Genomic DNA, 6,000 nt, shown 5'->3' with positions numbered 1-6,000 from the left:
CAACCAGGTGAGCTATTTATAGAGGAGATGCAGACACGACTGTTGACTGTGAGACTGCCTTGATGTTTGAGTCATCACAAATCAACATCATTCTGTTTAGTTCTTTGGTTTCCCTTTGGTGTTTGCTTGAGCTAGAGGTTACAGAGGTTGGCACTGCACAATGCTTTAAGTAGTATTATATTCTCTACCTGGCTGACTGTAAGTGCCAAAAATAGAAATATTGTTTTTAGATTTTAGTAAAGAAAAAATGGAAAAACAAAGAACGCTGTGCTTCTTTATCTTTGCTGACTAATAATTCATTTCTTGTTCTGATGCTTTTGCTTGCTTCATTATCTTTTCTCTTTTAGAAAAACATTTTCAATACTATTCAATACATTGCTCTCACGCTGGAAGTAGTGAGATGGTAGGGGAATAGGCTAGTTACCATTTTTATTAAAATCTGTCAGTTGAAGGGATTTTTAAAATTCTAAATAAACTGGAAACTCAAAATTATGGATTAAAGAATTCTTTTTTTTTTTGCTGGTGTGGGATTAAAATTTATGTATGTTATGGACAAACGGATTCATGGAGTCAAGCCATGAAGCTCCTGGCGTACTATTTTGTTCTGATGTTAATGCAAGATGAAGTTTGGAACTCTGCATTTAGCAGAACTGAGTCAGCAGAGTGTTGGTGACTTTTAGGGATTTTTGTGCAATATGTGTGTGTTGGCATATTACACAGCAACCCTGCTCTGTAATGTCATGTAGTGGGCTACTTTGAGGATGAGTTGTTGTGATTCCCAATGTGGGTATACATTTTTATGTGATTATAAAACTTATCTCACAGCACCAAGTATATATTGCGACACCGTGCATTTATATTCCCTAAAGTGGATAACAATGACAAGGCCAAACATATCTGAGAGTGAGAGCTCCCTCCAATGATGATTTAATTGCTTGTTATGTTATACTTTTTCTTAATATTTCCAGGAAGAAGACTAACTTTCTGCTTGAATTTGACTTCTGCAGTATCACTGTATATAATGCTGTGCCACTACTATTACCTTAGAATACTGCTGCTTGCACGGCAAAAGATCCACACTACAAATTAAGTATATTGTCATCAGTGACTGTAATTCAAACTAAACATGCCCTTCACTTTATTTGCACTAATAGATGCTGTTTCCTGCGAGCTGGAATCACTGATAAAATGTTCAGTATCTTTTTCTATCTTCATAAATAACATTACTGCATATTTCTATGAAATATTGTGATATAATTTTGAAACTATATTGCTCACTTCTAAAGGCTTCCACTTTAAAATAATAGAACTTAAGAGTTGATTTGGGGGACATCTAGGATGAGAAGAATATGGAGGCACTGCTAAAGTTAATTAGGTCAATATCAGTATTTATCCTGAGATTTCAGATGCTGTGGACACTTAACTCTTTTAACTTTTAACTCTGTGGTCCTTGTCTCATAGAAGTAAATCATACAATCTGTAGGTGTTTCAGAAAGCTTGGTCAAGTGGAAAGCAGCACTTTGCGCCATCATTTATTTTCTCATCACAAATGTGGATGAGTATTTTCCATCGTAGGACCAATGCTCCAGTGTGTATACACACAGAGGAAACTCCAGCTGTGATTTGGTTTTATGCTACCTTGAACAGTGGGCTGTTTATTTTTTCTCAGGACTTCCAGCTCAAAGTAGAACTTTCAAGGATATTTTAATAGTCGAGGATGCGGTTCATGCTCTTAAACTATAAAAACAATGGATTCAAAGCATTCAAAAATCAAAGATTAGCAAATAAATTATACCCTACACTAAGTTACAAATAGCACAAAAAGAGCATGCCCATTGTCGCAAATGTGAAATTTAGTCTCTCACAAAATAATTAGACCATTTTGCATTTCATGATGGCTTCTTTCAGATCCCCCACAGGGTGCACATCGGCAGATTAATCCATGTATTCGGGTTTTATGCTAGATGCCATTCCTGACACAACCCTCCCAGGGATTTGTGTCTATTTTTTGAGTCAGGGATATTTCACGTGTTAGCGAAATCTGGTAACCAATGCAAAAATAAATATTATAAAATATTTGGAAACTGGCCTTTTCCCTTTATGGATTGATGTAGGATTTCAGCTGCTCAGCTAGCTATCTGGTCAGCTGCTCATCTTAGCTAGCTAGCTAGCTATTATCAAGAATATTTTTGGTTTTACTGTTTTTGAAATATGTTGTCAGTGGGTTATGGATCCATGTCAGTTTAGCAATAAGAATCACGGTGACTTAAAAAAGATTCAGCTATGAATTTTTAAGAGAAGGAAGCAGCAGGGAGAATTTCATGGATCCAGGAGTTAACGTGGGTCACAACTGCTTTCCTGCATATTTCAAGATGTCAGTGGGACAGTTTGCCCTGTTGTTGGCAGAGATGGCACCACATCTGAGGAAGCAGAGAAATACTTTTAGAGAACCCACTGATCCGGAGTAGCTTCTAGCTACGTGTCTAAGGTAAAACATTTTTTTCTATTTACTATTTCCTATCCTTGTGTATTCAGTGTGTTTTGCGCTACAAGTCCACTGTTGCCAAATGCAGCGGTCTGATTGGTCAGAGCTGTTCATTTGAATGTGAAAAATTGAGCATGATTCGGTAAAAATAAAAGCTCCAAAGTCATCCTGTGAAGTTTTCATGTTTGGTGAGATTTTATTTTTCACTGTATGATAGCTTTCACTGCGGATGTATCTGATAAGTTGACTTGCAGTGTTGCCAACTTAGCGACTTTGTCGCTATATTTAGCGAGTTTTCAGACCCCTAAAAAAAGACGTGAAAGCGCGTATCGCTTTTACTCTCAACAAGCAGCGGGTGCTGTAACGCAGTCAGTTCTTCTTTTACTCTTATGCTGTTTTGTGGATCACAAGGTTTAAAACTACTTATAAACACACACACAAAGTAACTCTACCAGAGTGCCTATTTCGGGTCACTTTTGCCGGTCCAAGCCCGGGTAAAGGAGCAGGGTTGGAATTGTGACATTAAAAAAACAATAATTGCTAAAAGAAATTTAATTTGTAGTTCTAAATAAACTCTAAATGCATTTAGGACGTTTTTTACTCCCTTTATGTCTCTTCCACGATGTTATTTCTCTCTCCAACAACATAGGTTACAATTAGATTAGCATGACCAATTATGCAAATTAGGCGATGACGTCATTTAGCGACTTTTAGGACAACCAATAGCGATTTTCCTTACTGAGGAGTTGGCAACACTGTTGACTTGGCCATTAAGTGTTGCTGGCTAGTCAGCACCAAGAAATATTTGTAGCTTGAATTAATTATTTTCATTTTATTAATGTCCAGTTGTGAGCCATCTCCCTCTATCTTAGTGCCTGCACATTTGAAATTAGCAAGGTAAACATGGAAAATATGCCTGTATAGTATTATTAAAAATGCTCTGACTCTAAAATTTTCCAAATGTGCTATGTTGTTGTTTTCAACTATCATTATACTAATTGGACTTTGATGCTAATATCTTTAAAGGTTCATGTAGTTCAGATGATCAAGTCCGTTAAAATATTAGTGACGTAAAAATAGTTATACTGGGTAACAGTGTTTCATGGCATCTTTTTATATGTTTCTTTTTACTTTCTAAGGTTTTGATGAATTAAATGTAACATCTTTGAGAATATTTAGTAGAAACTGTTCTGATTTCTATTGGTTTCTGGTGGAAAATGTGGTTGCCAAGAAAATATGCAAATACGGTTGGGTGGCAGTAGTTTGGCTTCACAGTTAATACAGCTTTCAAATAGACAAGTATTTGTTTATCAAAAGAGAGATTTGGATTCATTTAACTGTTTTGTTTACCCCTGGGGCATCGAGACTTGCTGACATAAACTACTAGATAGGCGATTTAGCACTGAGCTATTTTTTTTGTTCTTTTTTAAAGCTTTTAAAATTTGTTTGGTAAGTTATTTTTTCAATATTTTCTGCATTTGTTTAAAACTTTAATATGCCAGCCTTTTCCTGTGTCTATAATTAAGGTTGTCATATTAAGTTTTAAACATTAAACACACATAATCAATGGCAACTTGATTAGCTATGTAAGCAAATATCTAATTAACTATACAAATGGCAACAGCTCAAGACATTTAGGCATTCAGACATAGTCAAGACAAAGTTCAAACTAAGCATCAGAACAGGGAAGGTGATTTAAATGAATTTGAATGTGGCATGGCTGTTGGTGCCAGACGTCTTTTTAGAGATAAATAAACTAACATAGACATAGTTAACTACACCTGTTCAACTGCTTGCTAATGCAAATATCTAATTTGCCAACCATATGGCAACAGCTCAGTGCATTTAGGCATTTTGAAATGATCAAGACAACCTGCTCAAGTTCAAACTTCAGCATCAGAATGGGGAAGAAATGTGTATGGCTATTGAATGAAATGTGGTATGGCTAATCTAGGTTATGGTTGATCTCAGTATTTCCCAAGCTGCTGATCTACTTGTATTTTCACGCATAACACTCCCTAGGGTTTACAGAAAAGGGTCTGAAAAAGAGAAAATGGCACCAGTAACCCAAATAACTTATACTTTCAGCTGAAGTATGCAAAAGAGCTCCTCTGAATCCACAACATGTCAAACCTTGAACCAGACGGGCTACAGCAGCAGAAGCCAACAACAGGTGCCACTCTTTTCAGCTAAGAACAGAAATGTGAAGCTACAGTTTGCATGGGCTCACAATAGAAGATTGGAAAAACATCGTCTGATCTAATCACTGTTGATTTCTGCTGCGTCATTCAAATGGTAGGGTCAGAATTTGGTGTAAAACACATGAAAGCATCGATGATTCTTGCCTTGTTCAGGCTGCTAGTCATCTAATGGTGTGGGTGATATTTTCTTTGCACGTTATGGACCCCTTCATACCAACTGGGCATTGTTAAAACCCCACAGCATATGTGAATACTGTTTCTTACCATGTCAAAGGTAGGCCAACCTGGTTCTAGCCAGGTGTGACTGTTGAAGTGACTGGTGAGACTACATTTAGAGTCTTTGTGTTGATAAGCTGGAGCTTTTACAGTACTCAGTCTGCACTGGGAGGTTTGCCAGTGTGCTCATCTAACAGTTGGCCCTGTGGATTTTGATTATTGGAGACAATTAAAAAAAATCTTATAATAAAGAAATCAAAAAACATAGAAACAATAAATAAATAAACAAACAAACAGTATAACAAAAACTGAAAACTCCAAACTGATTTAGAATTACTTTTAATATTAGAAATTAAAAGAAAATGGTAAGAATATGAATATAGTGTAGCATTATTCAGATCAAAGACCTAGAACATGCATGTGATTTATAAATAATAATAATAATTATAATGAAAGCACAACACAAAGCCATGACAAATATTATACATTTTTTTATAATATTATTATATAATATTTGCCCACCCCAAAAGGACTATTGTGCTCCAAATTGTGCCAAGTCTTTAAATGCCCCCATATAAATCGAAAAGTGGAAGCCACAAACAAGCAAGGCAAGTCTCAGCACTCTGTTCTACAGAGGTCTCACATAGGGCACATAACACTACAGTGTTTCTCATGCACAAATGTTTTTATTCACTGATCTCTCCCCAAAACTTACTTTCTATCACAAACCTGTGTTTTATTATATAACTTACTTTGAATGCACTATATCAGCTTACGCAAGCTTGATGAGACTGTAGATTTGCATGGTAGCAGATACTAACATATAACATATATTCATTGTTAATTAAGGATATTTATACATGCAAAGCACTTAACTATTATAAAAAAAATTTTTTAACAAAAGCAGCATTTTTGTTCTTGTAGCTGTTATAGCTACTCATAGTGATAACACATTTATTGTTTATTAATATATGTTTAGATTACACAATTCTGAAAAGTCTTAAATTTTGTTCCAGCAGGCATTTTAATGAAATCAACTGCAGAACAGAGACGGCTGACATTGATAATGAACACCATGTATTCTCAGCATGTAATAAG

At 35.7% G+C, this 6,000-nt stretch overlaps 1 long non-coding RNA gene across 1 annotated transcript in view; it reads left to right on the top strand.

Annotated features, from left to right (window-relative positions):
• The first annotated feature begins 2,198 nt into the window (after positions 1 to 2,198).
• LOC146686359 (uncharacterized) overlaps positions 2,199 to 6,000 on the top strand; it is an 88,369-nt gene continuing 84,567 nt past the window's right edge. Inside the window, exon 1 of the long non-coding RNA XR_014916964.1 lies at positions 2,199 to 2,488. This is a non-coding gene — a long non-coding RNA (uncharacterized LOC146686359). The remainder of the gene's footprint in view (positions 2,489 to 6,000) is intronic.

Source organism: Copadichromis virginalis, linkage group LG19, assembly GCF_057382275.1.
Source record: "Copadichromis virginalis isolate Kocher_CV1m ecotype Utaka linkage group LG19, C_Virginalis_male_GT1.1, whole genome shotgun sequence".
NCBI classification, from domain to species: Eukaryota; Metazoa; Chordata; class Actinopteri; order Cichliformes; family Cichlidae; genus Copadichromis; species Copadichromis virginalis.
This window is presented reverse-complemented; position numbering and strand designations above follow the sequence as displayed.